This window comes from Maniola jurtina, chromosome 6 (assembly GCF_905333055.1).
Source record: "Maniola jurtina chromosome 6, ilManJurt1.1, whole genome shotgun sequence".
Classification (NCBI taxonomy): domain Eukaryota; kingdom Metazoa; phylum Arthropoda; class Insecta; order Lepidoptera; family Nymphalidae; genus Maniola; species Maniola jurtina.
This window is the reverse complement of record NC_060034.1, coordinates 3,463,221-3,481,161: the sequence shown is the minus strand read 5'-3', so window position 1 is coordinate 3,481,161 and position 17,941 is coordinate 3,463,221. Positions and strand designations below refer to the sequence as shown.

The following is a 17,941-nucleotide window of genomic DNA, read 5'->3' as shown; positions in this document are numbered from 1 at the left end:
TTTTGTTGTTTGAATATAAATTTCTTTTTATGACTTCATATTATTATGAGTTAATAATAGGCAAGTTAATTTACGGTGGGGCTATGATTTGTGTTCTCTTTATAGTTTTATTTTTAAGAAAAGAAATATAGGTACTCTTGTAAACTTAGAGAGTGTTGAAGTGGTTTTTGTAACTACCACTTTCAATTTGCAGTAGCAGTTTTTAGTATCAAGAAAGTTTGTTTGTTAATTGGTCTGTCCTTCAATCACGCCGCAACTGAGCAACGGATTGACCTGTTTTTACGTGGATATAATTGAAGACCTAGAAAATGTCAAGGGCTACTTTTTATCCTGGAAAATCATAGAGATTTTTGAAAAGATAAATCTGCAGGGACAAAGTTACCAAGGGTACCTATCCCTAGTCAACACAGCTTAGTTACGCCTACGTAGATACGACCAAAACAGAGGGGTGTTATAAGTTTGACGTGTGTATCTGTGTATTTGTCTGTGGCATCGTAGCTCCTAAACGAATGAACCGATTTTAATTTAGTTTTTTTTTTTGAAAGGTGGCTTGATCGAGAGTGTTCTTAGCTATAATCGAAAAAAATCGGTTCAGCCGTTTGAAAGTCATCAGCTCTTTTTTAGTTTTCTTAAAGAGGTTTTTGTGTCGGGGATTTTTTAAATTTTGAGTTATTCAATTTTCCAGTTTAACGTTAGTCACTGGAGAAGATGTTAGTCACTGGTGGAGAGACGACATGAAACGAGTCGCAAAGAGCCGCTGGATTCAGGTGGCAATACCGTAACGCGAGGAAGTCCCTACAAGAAACCTTTTTTCCTTTATTGTTTACAGCATTAAATAAACACAGATGGCCATCCTCTGTAAACTGTAAAAGTTTATGTGAGGATGGTGATTTCACTAATACTAATCTATATACTTACTGTACATTACTAATCTATACAACATATTGTGTTGAAGCACTTCCTATGCCCAGTAGCGGAGGTCTTTTTTTTTTTATTCACTATAGCGCTTGACCACAGTCACACCTGATGGAAAGTGATGATGTGGTCAAAGATGGGACGCGTTTATCTAGAAGGTGCCTATTCACTCTTGTTCTAAAGATACCCGGATTGTAATTGGTAGGAAACACAGATCGCGGAAGAGTATTCCAAACCTTAGCCATGCGTATGAGGAATGAAGACGCAAAACGTTTCGTGCGTGTAGATGGAATGTCAACGACATAAGGATGAAAACTCGTCCGACGTCTTGCGGTTCGGTTAATAATGATGACGATAGAGAAACTGCATTGTAACACTTACCGCCCGTTCTTTAGTTCGTTCCGGTGTACTCGTGTTCCATTATCGAGCACAATGCAGCAACATAACTCACATTATGAAATAAAGTGAAACGTACTCGGGAACGGTCGGAGCGGCAGCTGAAACAGATCGCAGCATTAGCTCTAATGGAGCTAGTAAACGCGATTGGGCCACTTGTATGTTCTGCACACATACGATTGAACTGCGACAGCTAAATCGCATGCTAACTAAATCCTACTGGAAAGGATACCCTAGTTCGGCTAAGTTGCTTCGTCGGTCTACACCACTCATCAGATGCTTGATTGTTTGATGTACAGTCAAAGGCTGTAAGTTGTGTAGCACCTTAATTATCACATTCGAGTGGCACGGGCACATGCGTTAGGTGTGTGTGGCGTGTTTATAGAAAAAGGTCATACGAGAGACAGGTTTTTGATATGGATGCAATAGTTTCGCGGAATTGCTACTCGGATTCTGAGGCCGACCGTAAATATCTATTTAATATTAGTCGCCATACATCGATGGTCGCCAGGAATTTGGTAAACTGTACCGTTTGGATTGGTATGCGATTTGGAATTATGGAGGATATTTCTCCATAAATATAGGTTTCTTGACAGACAGACCGACAGACAGACAGGCAACAAAGTGATCCTATAAGGATTCCGTTTTTCCTTTTGAGGTACGGAACCCTAAAAATCAGTCAAGTGCGAATCGGATTGACACACGAAAGGTTCCCTACCATCGTACAAGAAAATTATAACACTTTTTAATTATTTTTATTTCATGGCAGCCATTTTAATTTTTATTAATTTGCTGTTCTGTATGTTCTGTGAAAATTTTAAATCTATACCTATTATGGTTCACGAGATACAGTCCACTGACAGGCAGACAGAGGGACGGATGGAGGGACAGCGGAGGCTTGGTAATAGGGCCCCGTTAGCACCCTTCGGGTACGGAACCCTAAGTACAAGTTTGAAACAAGGTCCTAATCCGAAGACTAATTATTCAGACAGTGTCTTCAGGTTAATATTCAGCTTTCGTTCAAAGAAAACCGAATTAAAAATCAAGATGCCGTTTTGTAACTCGCTCTTTGTAATAGACCGAGAGCTGGTGAACAAATTGTACAAGAAGTAGGACAGATTAATCTAAGTTAATAAAAGACTCTCTTTGTTACGTAATCCTATACGAATGACAAAGACATAAAATCAGTGTGGGCGTAAACCATTTTGAGCGACCAATTACAAACGAGCCCATGTTTTCTGTCCTACTCTATCCACGGAAACAAGCTAGTTCAAAAAACATAGGCTCGTTTGAGATTGGTTAATCACTCAAAAATATTTGTCTCTGTCATTTGTACAGGATTACGTAATAGATAGGGCTCTATGTTAATTTCGTAGTAATTATATAATAATAATAATAATTTCGAGTTTTGCGTAGCTAGGCTAATAGCTACTTAAACTATATTTTGTATGGTAGAGTATACTAGGTGGAGTGCACTTCCACTAGTTGACGTTAGGACAATAGCTCACACGGCCTGTGATAGAGACTCGCGTATTGAATACCCGGTTGCCCTTGTTTATAACAAATACCAGTTTATAGTGTCATTAAAATCATCGTCATCATCATCATTTCAACCCATCACCAGCCCACTACTGAAAGCGGTTCTCCTCTCAGCATAAGGGCGCAGGCATAGTCCCCTACGCTGCTTTATTTGCTGAAAGTTGTCCATAATATTGTCAAAATTGTCTGATGTCTGTCAATCGTGGCAATAGTTTAACTAATAATAATTAATAGGTGCTGACAGTTCAGCAATGCTTATCCATAAAGAATGTGCTTTGCAAAGTAAAAATCTATGGGAAGTTTCCAAGTCTTAAAAATACAGGGCCAGGTTTTCGACACCATAATTTTCAAAATTACAATTCGCTTTTCATGTGATTTCTGATGATAAAATACTTCCGATAAACCATTCACCAGTTCTTAGAGCCCAAGGACTTCAAGTTCGTCCAATTCATTGCGAATACCAATTTCATCTCGGCCGCGGACCTCATTCCGCCAAATTTGGTTACAGAATGGCTGAGACAACACGGAAAATTAGACCGCGAAGAAAAATAAATGCGATGAAACGTCGGAGCATACAAAATTAGAGGGTAGGACGCGTAGTCGCAAGTTATAAAAGGTGGGTACATAGCTCCATGAATACAAATCTCCTTGATGGCCCTAGATTGAACTTATATGAGACGTGTAAGAGCTATGTGGCGTGTGATTATTTATCATACAGAACGCGTAGGGGTAGCGAGATAGGGAAAATGGGTCATGGTGTTTTTGGTTTACCGATGTCAGGCGTAGCGGTGTGAATTTTAACTTCGTCTCGTAACTTCTTCATTTAAATTAAGAAAATGCCATGTTCCTTTCATTATTTTCACGTGTCAGGATCGAAGAGGTGGCGTTTATTTAGCTAAGCGAATTGATAGACGAATAAGAACTGTTTTGTACAGGGATTATAAAAAACAACAAAAGTTCCGAACATGGAGTATGCGTTTTAAGCAATTAAAATATATTTCTTGCTTTAACGGTAAAGGAGAAGATCGCGCGTGAGGAAACTTGCATGCCTGAGAGCAGTTGTTAAAGGTGTGTGAAGTTTGCTAATCCGCTCTTGGCCAGCGTGATGGCAAAAATCCTTCTCTTCTGAGTGGTGAACCGTGCTCAGTTTGGGCTGGCGAGCGATGGGTTAGTGACGACGACGATGATGATGAGTGAAGTCAGCCGCAGGTAACAAGGTCATTCATCATTCGGATTAGATACTAATTAAACTGTAGGTATACACTGCCACTTCTCGCAGTCAGCTTATGCATTGCACCTAAAATGAAATGTTGGGTTAACAAAAAATATGAATCGTTTATACATCATCCAAAACATAAGGTAGGTAAGAAATTTGCTAGTTATCAAAAATTGTATTTAATTTTTTTTAATACGTTATAGGCAAGCGCTTGACCACAATCACACCTGATAAAAAGTGATGATATGGTCTAAGATGGGACGGTATTGGTAATAATAACAATAAAAGAAAAAAGTACACTCACGCAGTGGGTCGCCTTCAGGCTCAAAATGTTGAATGCCTAGGTATGTTATGCACGAATTCCACAAAACGACCATAGGAACGATTTTTTGACAGATCACGACCAGACCAGAGGCTGTGGAGTCTGAATCCGCGTAATGCAGTTTTTTAAATAAAAACTTAAACTCAGCTTTATATACTTAAACATACTGTTTAAATTGGTATAATGAAAACAAAACTCGGAGAAGACCAAAAGGGCACGTCTTCGTTGCTTGTCGCTCTGCGAAAGAAAATAGGTAGGTAATTTGTTTAAAAAAAAAAAAAGACTCAGTAACTATACCAAATTTCGCCTCCGATCCTGTTTTCTTTTTCTTTTTTTTAAAAAAAAAAAAAGAATATTAGCCATGTTAAATGACTAATATTCCTCTTTCCTCTCCAACTAAGCGTCAGACTTGTGCTAGGAGTAGGTACGACAATAGTGCAACGAGCGGGGTTTGAACCGTCAACCTTTCGGTTTTCAGTCCACTCCTTTACCGGTTGAGCTATTGAGGCTTTGAATTAAGTATAATAACTATACATATAGTATAAGTTTTTAGAGTCAGTCAATTTGTCATCGAATGCGCCTAGAAACTGGCCATGTTGCCGGCTGCACATCGAAACCTAAAACTCATCAATATCTAGTGGCTCGGAAATGACGCGGTGATGCTGCCGCTACCGGGATGATTGCCCGAATATTGCGATTTATGAACAGATACCTATCTACCTACCATTGCTTTTTGACTGGCTATCAACCTTTAGGGCTCGTTCACACAGGCTGCGTAAGCGTAGACGTAGCGCGTACCACTGCCTTGTAATCAGTGGCGTGCCCAAGGTTTGAAGCCAGGGTAAGCATTATTTAGGTAGATTCCTATTTCTTGACGAATTAATAAATAATGAACGTTGAGTTAGTTCTCCTCAGGTAAGCAGTACTTTTATGCCTCTATGGCCTGCACGCCACTGCTTGTAATGTATGTAACTGTATGAATCATGGCATACCACTTACGTGGCGTGAACGTTCACGTAGACGTAATGCGTGCAGTTACGTCTATGGTTTCACGCGCGTCACTACGCACGTGTCACGTGTACGTGCTGCACATTCTATTGGTGTGAATCGGCCTTTATATCTTGAATATTATCTACTACTTGCTTAGTTTGAAGTGTGTTTCTTTCTAGGCCCGAGTGCGTCGTGTCAAATCTAAACTCACCACTAATTTTAGTTACTAAATGATGCCGCTACCAACCTATACAGGAATATTGTCTAATACTTGCTTAGTTTGTAGTGCATTTCTTTCTAGGCCAGAGTGCGTTTTGTATAATCTAAAACTCTTCAATATAATTATCTAGTGACTGCAATTCACACGGAGGTAAGTGGCAGAAAGCAGCTCAACCTGGAAGGGGTATGACAGTTTTTTATAAGACCACTTCGTATTGGTTTGTACATGGCAGCTTATATCTGAGTGCTAAATAGCTAGTCGCGACGATTTTGTCAGTAGGGTAATAACTGCCGAAACCTGGCATCAAAGTAGACCGAGACAATTTTGAAGTTTAAAAAAAATATTGCTAATTCCCATACAACATTTTACTTAAAACCGATAGTGCTCACCACTGAGTTATAAAGACCGCCAAGCAGGAAGTTAACGTTAAAAGTTAACCAGAGCCTTTGAACTCTAGAACGTTGGCTCTAAAATTGATGCGTTACCTTGCAACTTTATTATTACATACGTCAGTGAATTGTTACGAACCGTGGAACAGGGAATCAGCTTATTACGCGAACTACCCAAGTTCTGACGTCACACTTCGCTAGGTGTAAAATGTACGGAACTTTTATAATTACTTTAATGCAACACGCGTACTTAAATGTTTTAATTCATCTTACTGCGCACGGAGTTTACTAATGTAGTAAATGTGGCTTTATATCTTTATTATTAAGTTAATGGACGCGGGAAAGAAAAGAGTGAAAAGAAAATTAAAACAGATACCTACCTGTTATATTATTATGTTGTGACAATGTTTTTAAGAAACAGATATATTAATAACAGAAATATTATTTACCTGTATTAGTTACTGTTTATCCATACTAATATTATAAATGCGAGAGTGTGTCTGTCTGTCTGTCTGCTACCTTTTCACGACCCAACAGTTTAACCGATTCTGACGAAATTTGGTAAAGAGTTAGCTTACATCCCGAGGTTCCCACGGGGTTTCTAAAGGCCTATCCGCTTGATCGATTTGTATGTTTGGTACCAAGGTAGCTTGCGTCCATGTAATTGACATAGGCAACTTTTTATCCCGGAAAATCAAACAGTTCCCACGGGATCTTTGAAAACTTATTTCCACGCGGACGAAGTCGCGGGCATCCTCTAGTAGTTTATAAATAATATTATAAATGCAAAAGTGTGTCTGTTTGTCTGCTCCTCTTTCACCTTTACATCCGTTAATCCAATTTTGACAATATGTGGTACAGTAGGTACAACTTGTATCATGGAGAGGAACACAGGCTAATTTTGATCCGAAAAAATAAAAACAAAACCCTAAATCTACGCGAACGAAGTCGTGGGCATTAATTTTCTCTGAACTTACGAGGGCGTATTTTTATATGAAATGTATGTAACGATGTTATATAATATTTTCTCGTAGATGTAAAATAATTTACTGCTATAACGGTAACTTAATAAAAACTTGCCTTTGTTCAAAACTAATTTGACCTCGAGAAATTCTGCGGTTGATTACTTTTTGATACTTTACAATGTAGACGGCGGCGTTCTTAGAGAGTAATTGAAAATTTACTTTATGAAAAATTAGCACTATATTAAAAAGGATAATAGAGATCTACACAAGAAGAAGAAAACATTATCTGAAAGGTACCAATAAAGCTGCATATTTTAAAAATCGCATACGTCATTGTCCAACATTTCCCAAATAGGTAGATAGATAGATAGAAGTCTTTATTGCACACAAAAACATGGAAAGGAACACAACACAGAAGGAGGAAAACAGAAAAAACAGTTGTGTGCAAAGGCGCCCTTATTGCTTAGAGCAATCTCTACCAGGCAACCTTTGCTGAAAGGAGAAGCTAGTGTTGGATAGTACCAAGTCGCAAAGAATTATTCGAAATTACTGATTACTCATTTTGATACAAATTAGCCCCTGACTGCGATCTCACCTGAAGATAAGTGACGATACAGTCTGATGGAAGCGAACTAACTTGGAAAGGGTATGGCAGTTTCTACTCTCTACCCGGCATCGCACACCAAATTACTTGGCGCCACGGCTTTGTCGCTAAAGTTGTAGATATACAGTGCGATATATTATAATAATAAGGACTGACTATTAATTAATATAGTAGGTAAATTATATGACACCATGGGCATCATTTAGTTTATTACAATACTAGCTTCCCGCGACTTCGTTCGCGTGGAATAGTGACTTTTCGGGCAGCATAATATACTCTGTACGTTAAAAATGTTCGCCGTGATTCTTTAAATTGACATAACTTTTTTATTTATGAACCGATTGACATAAAATAAACACTAAATATTAAGTGAAGCTTATTACAATATATTAGTGAAAACCGTATCTAAATCGAATAAGCCGTTTCTGATATTAGCGTGCACAAACACACAGACAAACAAACAAACAGACAAAAAGAAAATTAATTACAATTTCGGGTTCGGCATCGATATAATAACAACCCCTGCTACTTTTTTTTATATATTTCCATTGTACAGACACTACTTTACTACTTTTCTACAATTTTATTATATGTATAGAAGATTATGAAGTAAGTTATGAGGAGAAATCTGAAGAAAATATCATAGCTTTGTGCGAAATCGCAAGTGAAAAGTATGAAAATAAATTGAATTTTCATATTTATGTCAAGTTCCACGTAGTTACCCACTCTCACGAATATAATTTTTAAAGAAATACGCAAATGTATTCGTATTAAAGATAATAAATTATGTTCTCGTTTTCAATAGAGGTGTCGCGAAACTAGGTCGTTACGGCAGGTGGGATGCTTCAGGACTATTCACATCAGCTGAATTAGTGCAACTAAGTACTGTTCCGGAGTAGAGACCGCGTACCGGTGAGCACAGTTTAGGATGACCTCTGGCCTACCAACCTGGACGGATAATCTGAAGAAGGTGGCTGGAAGTAGATGGATCAGGAAGACAGTGTTTGATAGCGGCTCTGGAAAGGGCTTCAAAGCGAAGTCTTATCATAAGAACTATAACATAAATTTCACGATGGGGATGTTTTACAATGGCCACAACGCGTTGTGAGTTTTTGAGCATTTTCGGTCTTTGAGTTCAATCAATTTAAAAGGATATAAGCATTTTTTCAGAGCAAAATGGTAATCATACAGCATTATACCTATTTTGTATTGACAAAATGATGGATTAACCTTGAAAGAACGAAGTGAGAAATACCCAAAATGAGTTCCCAAATTTTACATAAAGTAAAATGTGTTGGTACAAAGGAAAGTAATAATATCTCAAGCATTCATAAGTATAAAACAAAAATAAAACAAGCTTTTTGTAGTTAAAAGAATGGACCACCAGTCCGTAAAACTTACTTTAAGGAGTTCCCTCGGAGAAAAGCATATTTTAAGAAATGCATTTAAGCATTTCTGTAGTGGCGCACTTACTATAACACATTTTGGCTGCGAAATGAGAATGCTATTTACTCTGGGAAATGTATTGTTTTCTTTAGAATAGTGTGAATTTTTATTCTCCTGTAAACCAAAAGAATCTTATTTAATTTTATATATAGCTAACTTTATCCCGCGAATTCGTCTACGTGGCTGTAAGCACCGGCTTTTCTTGAGTACAATATTTTGTCTTAACCCTCAAGTTTCTTGTCAGTTATTTAGCTTTTAGTTAAAAGCTGACTGACTGACGAACTGACTGTTCTATCAACGCACAGCTCAAACTACTGGACGAATTGGGGAATGCCCAGCTTTGCACCGGTATCTTATTATGATTTTCATAGAGATCTCTAACTTTTTTGAAAAAAAAAATATTGCCTATTTCACTCAGGAATAATGTAGCATTCTACTGGTGAAAGAAATTTCTAAATTGGGTCAGTAGTTCCAGAGATTATACCCCATACAAAGTTACAAACTTTAGCTCATTATACTATTAATATTAGTATAAAACAAAAGGGTCATACACATTGTATGCGAAACGTCCTCATACAACGTTAATACATTAACTTAGTACGCGGTGTACGTTGCCAACTATCCCCGTGTCTATTGCCATATGGTTAGTGATAAACGATGAAACTACCTCTAGTATTACCATTACTTGCATGTTTAGCTAAGGCAAGGTTCATACAGATGTAGAGAATAGCAGAGGACATAAAATTGCGTTATGTAAACAGAACTTTAACTTTAAATAGATGGGTTTTATTGCTTTCTGAGTGAGCTCACAAAAATAGCAAGGTGGGTATTTGTTATACAGTAATTAATAAATAATTTTCATTAGGTATTTACCTAAGTTAGCTTAGAGTTCACTGTCGCATTAGGACTCCCTATAAGAACAGTGTACTTTAAGTGCGGAAACCAGCCCAGAGAGAAGAAGAAGGACAGTGTACATTATGAACAAATAAACTTTATTGCGTAATGTGGGTGCATTATAATGTGGATCCTTTGAGTAACATTTTAGAAAAAGTCTACGCTACACTTTAACTCTGCAGCAATATGTCTCCAGCCTAAGAAAAAATTGTGAGAACAAGAAAACGACGATTCAAACTGCAGATAGGTAGGTATAGAAAAATATCAGACAATTGGAAATCTGACAAGAATATGCAAAATATTGCGCTATGCAAAGTACAAAAGACAGGCGGGAACAATAAGAGAACTTGCCAAGAATTGCCTTCGTACCCGCACTGAAATTGTAACCAGAAATGGAATGCAAATATTGAAAACGGGAGCTATGCAGCTTTTTATGCAGTGGCACGCCCGAACTAAAACGCCCTACCTATATTCGTTCCCACCATTAAACATTGGTCATGCATTTTTAGGTTCTGTAAAGTTTAAAGTACGATATGGGCTATCATGCCCTGGCCAGCATTCGCTGATTGATAGAGTAGATATGATCATCGTCAAACCTAACCAAAACTCAGAGGCGGAATCTCGTAATCTTAGGCTGAGATCTATAGACCGAACTTTGACTTTGCTCAGACTTAAGACACTGTTAAAATGAGACAACGTTATACTGCTGACATAAATCTGTCTTGTTTTAACTGTTTAAGTCTAAGCAAAGTGCGCTCTATAGATTTCAACCTTAGTGAAATTGAAATTGTTTAAGTGTAGTCGTACGAGGGCGGCACTGAAAATTTCGGGAATCAAGGAAGTGACACAACATTACTATTTAAAAATGTATTTATTGCTTTTCGAAGTATTCTCCGCGAAATTTGACACATTTTTCCATACGATGGAACCAATCATTGAAGCAACCATTCCATTCGGAAGTTGGGGTCTCCAAAATGGCCGTTTCGTAGGCGTCCACAGCTTCTTCAGGTGATGAAAATCTCTGACCACGCAATGTATTCTTTATTTTAGGGATAGTACAGAAATCATTAGGGCTTAGGTCGGGGCTGTACGGCGGATGGTCTAATAATTCTATGTTTTCTTGCTCTAAAAACTCTTTTGTTCTGTGCGCGGTGTGAGAACTCACATTGTCGTGATGGAGGATGATGCGACGGTTGCAGTTCTCTTTACGGAGTTTAGAAACGACCTGTGGCAAACAAATGCTAGCATACCATTCTGCATTAACCGTTCTTTATCCCTCAAGAGGAATAGTCGCAACATGGCCGGTTTTGGAGACAAACGTGGCCACCATTTTTTTTGCAACACTTCGTGAACGAACAATTTTTGTTGGCTTTAACTCATTTTCGAACACCCAAACTCGTGACTGGTTTTTTGTTTCGGGTTCGTACGCGTATATCCAGGATTCGTCACCTGATACGATGTTGTATACAGCATTTGAGGATCCTGCGTGGAATCTTTCGAGAGTTCTGACGCACCAAGTAACGCGAGCCGCTTTTTGCTCTTCACAGAGCAAATGAGGTATCCATCGGGAAAACAACTTTTTTACACCTAATTGTTCATGCAAGATTATTGATGATTAAACGAACTTACCTGAAGTGAAGTTCTATCCCAATTATACGAGTTGCTTCGTCCGAAGAGATTAGGTATACATTGTAGTAATACGTCAAAGTATTGCCTTTCTAACCACTTATTTGAAAGCAGAAAATCTGCAGTTCTATTTTTTGTATTTTTTGTTGGTACCACTGGAGCGTTCCCATCTCATTTAGTTGAAAGCCTGCCTGGAACATTAATATTTCACTTATCAGGGGTCCTAGGGCTGGGAGGGACCTAATCTCTTCGGACGAAGCAACTCGTATAATTGGGATAGAACTTCACTTCAGGTAAGTTCGTTTAATCATCAATTATACCTCATTGCTTCGTCCTTTGAGATTAGGTATACATTGTAGATTTTGAAAGATAGTGAAATATTAAAACACTTCTAGGTGTAATAATATTGTATTTATATTATCAATTTTGACAAGCAAAATAAAGCCAAAAATAAATAAAAGATATTATCATAATTACGGTTACTTCATCCGTATTTAAGTAGATACTTAGTGATTTTTATAATCACTGTATTATAAGTAAAAATAAAATACTTTTAAAGCTGCTGATTCAAATTTATTTTACTTAAAATAAATTTTAATCAGCTGCTCAGTGTTCCAGATTGATTTATGAATAATAAATAATAATAAATAATAGGAGTGATAGAGCAATCTGATTAGATTGATCACATTGAATACCTCTACGATAAACTCTGGCACACAGCATAGAGTTGCCCACGCTAAGGCCGCTGTATTTCGTATTAGGTATATCAATATTGATACCTTTACTGTGAGCTGCGGAGGTAGCTGCATGCCTGACGGAATAAGCGAAAAAAAAATATATAGAAGTATTATATTTTTATCCACTGACTGATACTGTTCGTAGATACCGATTTATGCGGACTCTTAAATCTTACTATTGTAATGGGGCATTTTTTTTTTTTTTTTTTATTTCGTAGGGGTTACATTCTATCGATGTATTCTAACAATTTTTCTGCTGGATAAAGTTATCTTCGGTGAATGTTTATTAGAAAGGAACATTTAGGCAAGGTTGAGCTGAATCTGGGTATGACGATCTTGTTAGGTCATGTATTTCGACTGATGTTTGTTAAATTAATATTATTATTAACAATTACACTACGTATCTAAATTAATTTTCAAAATATGGTTTGCACCTTATGTGTAATTATACCAGCATGAGTAATGTGACGTTAATCAAATATTCTAAATTCAAATTGTTATTTGGATTCCAATTAACAAAAATTCTAAAACTATGGACAGATCTCATGGTGTAACAACATTAAATCTTGGGACTGGAGGACGATGAAAAAACAGACGTTACTCTCGAACCTAGGATCAACGATAGAGCTGAGCCATGGCTGTGTTTTATGAACCCATCAAGCTTATAGCCTGACCGGCTAATTCAGATAGACATTTTCATCGGAGTTGACGCTTCATAATATACAATATACCTTTATTTCAGGACACAGAGTTCGTTCTGTCGTGTGCGCCTATTTTTTTTTTTTTTTTACAAAAAACTAACCCAACACCATCTTGCGAAGTTGATCATAATATATACAAAGATGACGGTGCTACGCTCCTCTCTACCTAGTAGTACCGTCTTGATAACTTCCATGCAACCAACATAATATGCAATCAACAGGGTGGCTGAAACAGATAATGCATTATCATTATGTCTAAATTGAATTTAGAACCGAACAGAGAAGGCTCTGAAATGGTGGAAACCAGGGGTTTTTTTTTTTTTTTTTTTGATGCAAAAAAAAAAACCAACATGTGGTTGCCCTAAGGCTGGTACTATTTATTTAAATACATGTTCTTCTAGTTCCCGTTTCCCGTTGTTTTTTAAACTAATGTATGAAGCGAACACAAATCTCCTGTGAGCTTCACAGCATAATTATAGATTTTGATATTCTCGTAAGAAGTGGACATCTAACTCCATCTATATAGTTAAATAGGAAAGAGAGCACTTTATTGTCGTACGCAATAAAATGCCTTTTTTTTTTTTTTTTTTATAGATTCCATTTTCTGAAAACCTGAAAGTCCAAAAAAAACAGTCAGTAATTTTAGCTACTTCATATGTTTGACAGATTCAAAACTAAACTCAGAATCCACTGGCCATCGGTGGTCTTCTCACAGCGTGTCGCCCCTACCCTATATCGTTAGGATCCGAAAAAAATAAAATAATTCTAGACAGTCTATTTTGTCAAATAGGATTGACTGTCACTTCGATAGATTTTTACCATTATGTAAATAATCCTGCAAAGACTGTGCTGAATGCTGATGTGTCAATGCTGAGCTATCTTAGTGATTTGCATTACACAACAAGATATTTAAAACATCTTTCTGTCCGTTTTTGTAGGTGTACCGTATCTACTTACTAAATCGCGGGCAAGTCGCAGTAAGTCATTAACAACGAGTTTTGTATGTAAATTTAGCTCTTGATTGATTAAATATCATTTTTCTTCAGACGGGTCAACGTATTTTTTTTTTTTTTTTTTTTAAATCAGGTAATTGCAATATTTGCGCACAGTAGGTACTCGGGCTGTACAGCTCTTTTTTACATTGATGATAAATCTTAAGAACTCTAAAGTATTTATTGTTTGTAAAATAATTTTAGATAACCCTGATAAATTTTAAAAATCAACTATATCTTGTAAATATATGTTATGTATATACCTAGTTGACAAGTAACCCAAAAATCTGAGTAAATACATAAATCACCGGCTTTAGTACTCGTAGTTTTGTAAAGACGAGAGGCGGAAAGTATATTCAGACCAAAATAGTAAACCATTAAATTGGAATAATTCTCGTTCATTTTAAATCGTAGATACTTTCTATAGATAGGTAGTAAAATCTTTTATAACTCCTAAGAAATAAATCTAACGTGGCCATCCAACTATTCATTGATGTAGTTGTAATTGACCTTAATGTTGTTATGTAAGCACCCACTCGTTTAAGAATTTTAGACTTATTATAAGTCTGTTATTTCCATTGGATTTATAATAAAAAATGAAAAGAAGGAAACGATCCTTCACACGAATCACATTGTGATAAGTATAACTTCACTAAACATAAAGTCTATGATATTATATTCAGATGATAGGAGGCATGCTGGGTCGTGAGATTAAGATACTGGTTTTAGAAATGGAATCCCGTATCCTCTTACCCACAATAGTATGACTGGGTCATTAATTAATTGCCATTAGTCCTAAAAGTAGAATGAACGTTCCTGCGGAACGTACCGGGTGCAGCGACGAGGGTCCCCGGTGACACTGCCCGCGCCCGCGGCGCGGCGACTGTCACAGCTGCCGTGAGCGCGGTGACTTCATGGGTTCGTACTTCGTATATAATCGTTGCTCTCGCTTGTTGTATTGCCGGGAGCGGATGCTCCTGGTTTAAAGTCTGGATAGGAGCCGGTGTCGGCTTCTGCGTTGCAGGAGGTTTTCTTGCGGGTGGGATTATTCATATCTTGGCACCGGATCATAATATTACAAGCCCGAATGTATCGGCTAGCTTCACGCTGTATAAGACACAGTCTATTTCTGTATGAGCTGATCTTTAATATTTTTCTTTATTAAAAAAGAATATGAAGTTTTTTCTTGTCATAGATTCGTTGTGCTGGGTATCGCACATCAGTCTGGCTGGATCTTTAATAATAATTAATTTACGGACTGATCACTTTATTCTAAAGAGAAAAAATGAGTGAGAGCTTCCTCATGAGCATATCCGATAAAGCGAAGCGAAGACTAGTTTTTTCTTGACGATGGCTTAATTTTATGGTTGACGTGCTTGGCTGCGTTTCGACAACAATCATTGGCACTAACTCGGGTTCGAGTTGTAATCCGTCTGTACAATGGTATTATAATAATTTATAAACAAAAAAGTGTAGGTATTTTAAACCATCTACCCTTAACTTTTCTATCAGTAGCGAAAGGGTACATCCTTATTAGAAGACCGCAACATAAATGTATAAACTATATGAAGGTATGAAGAAGGTATTTAATATGCGTAAATCTCAAATGATCTCATTTTTACTCGATAATAGCACTTGATATCTCATGATTCATGTAGACACATTTCATTCACAAATAATAATCAAAGTAAAGGTAATAATATTCCTTTTTAAATGTATTCCATCACGATAATATTTTCAAAGCTTTCGGAATTCCAAATGATGTGAAGGTAACATCCCCATGAGATGTACACAACACCGATTGGAAATTGATATCATTCCATTAGTCTGATAGGTAACGTTTTACTGTAAATACCTTCATGATCTGGGCTTCCAAATGACGTGAAGGTTACATCCCCATGAGATGTACACAGCACTATTGGAAAGTGATGTCATATCATCACCAGTGTGATACGGAAATAGTTCTAGCAACTATTCACAATATCAGCATTTCACTGTTAAATACCTTCATGTTCCGGGATTCCAATTAACGTGAAGGTCACATCCCCACAAGATGTACACAACACAATAGGAAAGTGATGTCATATTCTCAGTGTGATACGGAAATAGTCCTTGCAACTATTCACAATATCCCAAGAAATAAATAACATTTCACTGTAAACACCTTCATGTTCCGGGATTCTAATTGATGTGAAGGTCACATCCCCACAAGATGTACACAACACAATAGGAAAGTAATGTCGTATTTTATTAGTGTGATATGGAAATAATCCTAGCAAATTTTCACAATATCCTTAGAAGTAGGCAACATTTCACTGTAAATACCTTTTTATTTCGGGATTCCAAGTGACGTATCATATATATCATATCACTAGTTTGATTCGTAAACAGTCCCAGAAGCTATTCATAATATGTTTAGAATTAGGTAACACGTCTTCACTGAAATACCTTATGGTCCGGAATTCCAAATCACGTGAAAGTAACATCGCCATGTTGTCATATGTCAAGGTAACATCGCAATGTACAAAACATTAATTGCATAGTGATATCATATCACCAGACACTATTATAATAAAACCTTATAACATAAAAATATGTAACAAATAAATAAATAAATAAATCACTATCGTTTTGGTGACTACGCTTTTGTAACGTTTTTTAAAACTTGAATAACGTGGTGATCGGCGAGGCACTAAAACGCGAATGAGATGGGAACGCTCCAGTGGTACCAACAAAAAATACAAAAAATAGAACTGCAGATTTTCTGCTTTCAAATAAGTGGTTAGAAAGGCAATACTTTGACGTATTACTACAATGTATACCTAATCTCAAAGGACGAAGCAATGAGGTATAATTTGTATTTGACTCATGCCAATGTCTAAAGTTGCCTGAATTTCGCAGTATGTCACATGTCGATCTTCCTCAATCAGCTTACGCACAGCATCGACGTTTTCTTGGGTGACTGCAGTTTTTGGACGACCTTGACGGGGATCATCACTGAGCTTGACACGTCCACGTTGAAATTCAGCAAACCAGCGATAAATAGTGGTTTTGGATGGGGCTTCATCACCAAATGCAGAAATCATCCGGTCAACACACTATTTTTGTGTTAAACCACTTCGAAAGTCATAATAAATCATCGCTCTAGAATTTTCTCGAGTCAATTCCATTTTCTCAACGACTAAACAAGTTTGACAAGACATTGTGAAAAGACCGAGATTTTTTTTTAAATAAATAAATGGTATTCTATTTTTAAAACCAAGGAGTTTTCAATTAAAAAGATTTTAATATGACAGGGACAGTGGAAATATTCCATTCCCGATACTTTTAGTGCAGCCTATGTATGTGGAAATATAATAGCCCCTACCATTATGTGATTGATCAAAAGGGGTCATGAATTTCACCAATCAGGAATATGATGCAGAAAGAGCTTCTATTGAGTTTTATCGTAAGTTTTTGTGGCACGCGATGTGGTGTCTAGTATTTTGAAATACCTTCTACGATTTGATTTGAAACTAGGAAATATGTTACGTTAGTTCTTGAGACTAATAATACAATTTTTGAATGGTTGAACACGTTGCGTGATATTTGGACCTATTTTCGGCAGTCCAACAGTAGATCGATACGAAGAAATCGTGTCGTTGCGTCGCGTCGTCACCGTGCCGTCTAATGGAAAAAACCCCTTCATATTATAATACCATTTATTATGAGTTAATTTAACACACTTGGAGATTAGTACTGAGTGGTAGCATTGACTTTAAAAAAGTTTTTTACTTTGAACTTATTTCTTGATACTCACGTCGTCTCATGCATAAAATAAATATATATTTACAATATAACTTTTGACATAATATTTTTACATTGTAATATAATACGATAGAGTAATACATAAATTTTCCGTTACGTTCGTAATTTAACAGTCGAGAGCACACATACCTATAGAGTCAGTACAAAAATGTAATCCGATAATAAAATCCTCGCATCGTTTT

The 17,941-nt window shown here is 36.9% G+C and overlaps 2 long non-coding RNA genes across 2 annotated transcripts; one reads left to right on the top strand and one right to left on the bottom strand.

Moving 5' to 3' along the window:
• Nucleotides 1-835: 835 nt before the first annotated feature.
• On the bottom strand, nucleotides 836-17,823 carry LOC123865983. The gene is made up of 3 exons (XR_006796099.1): nucleotides 17,813-17,823; nucleotides 11,147-11,150; nucleotides 836-895 (listed from the first exon to the last, which is right to left on the bottom strand). It is a non-coding gene; the product is annotated as an uncharacterized LOC123865983 (long non-coding RNA).
• LOC123865981 lies at nucleotides 2,454-7,817 on the top strand. Its single transcript, XR_006796097.1, has 4 exons — nucleotides 2,454-2,630; nucleotides 3,569-3,573; nucleotides 4,748-4,751; nucleotides 7,808-7,817. It is a non-coding gene; the product is annotated as an uncharacterized LOC123865981 (long non-coding RNA).
• Nucleotides 17,824-17,941: the final 118 nt, after the last annotated feature.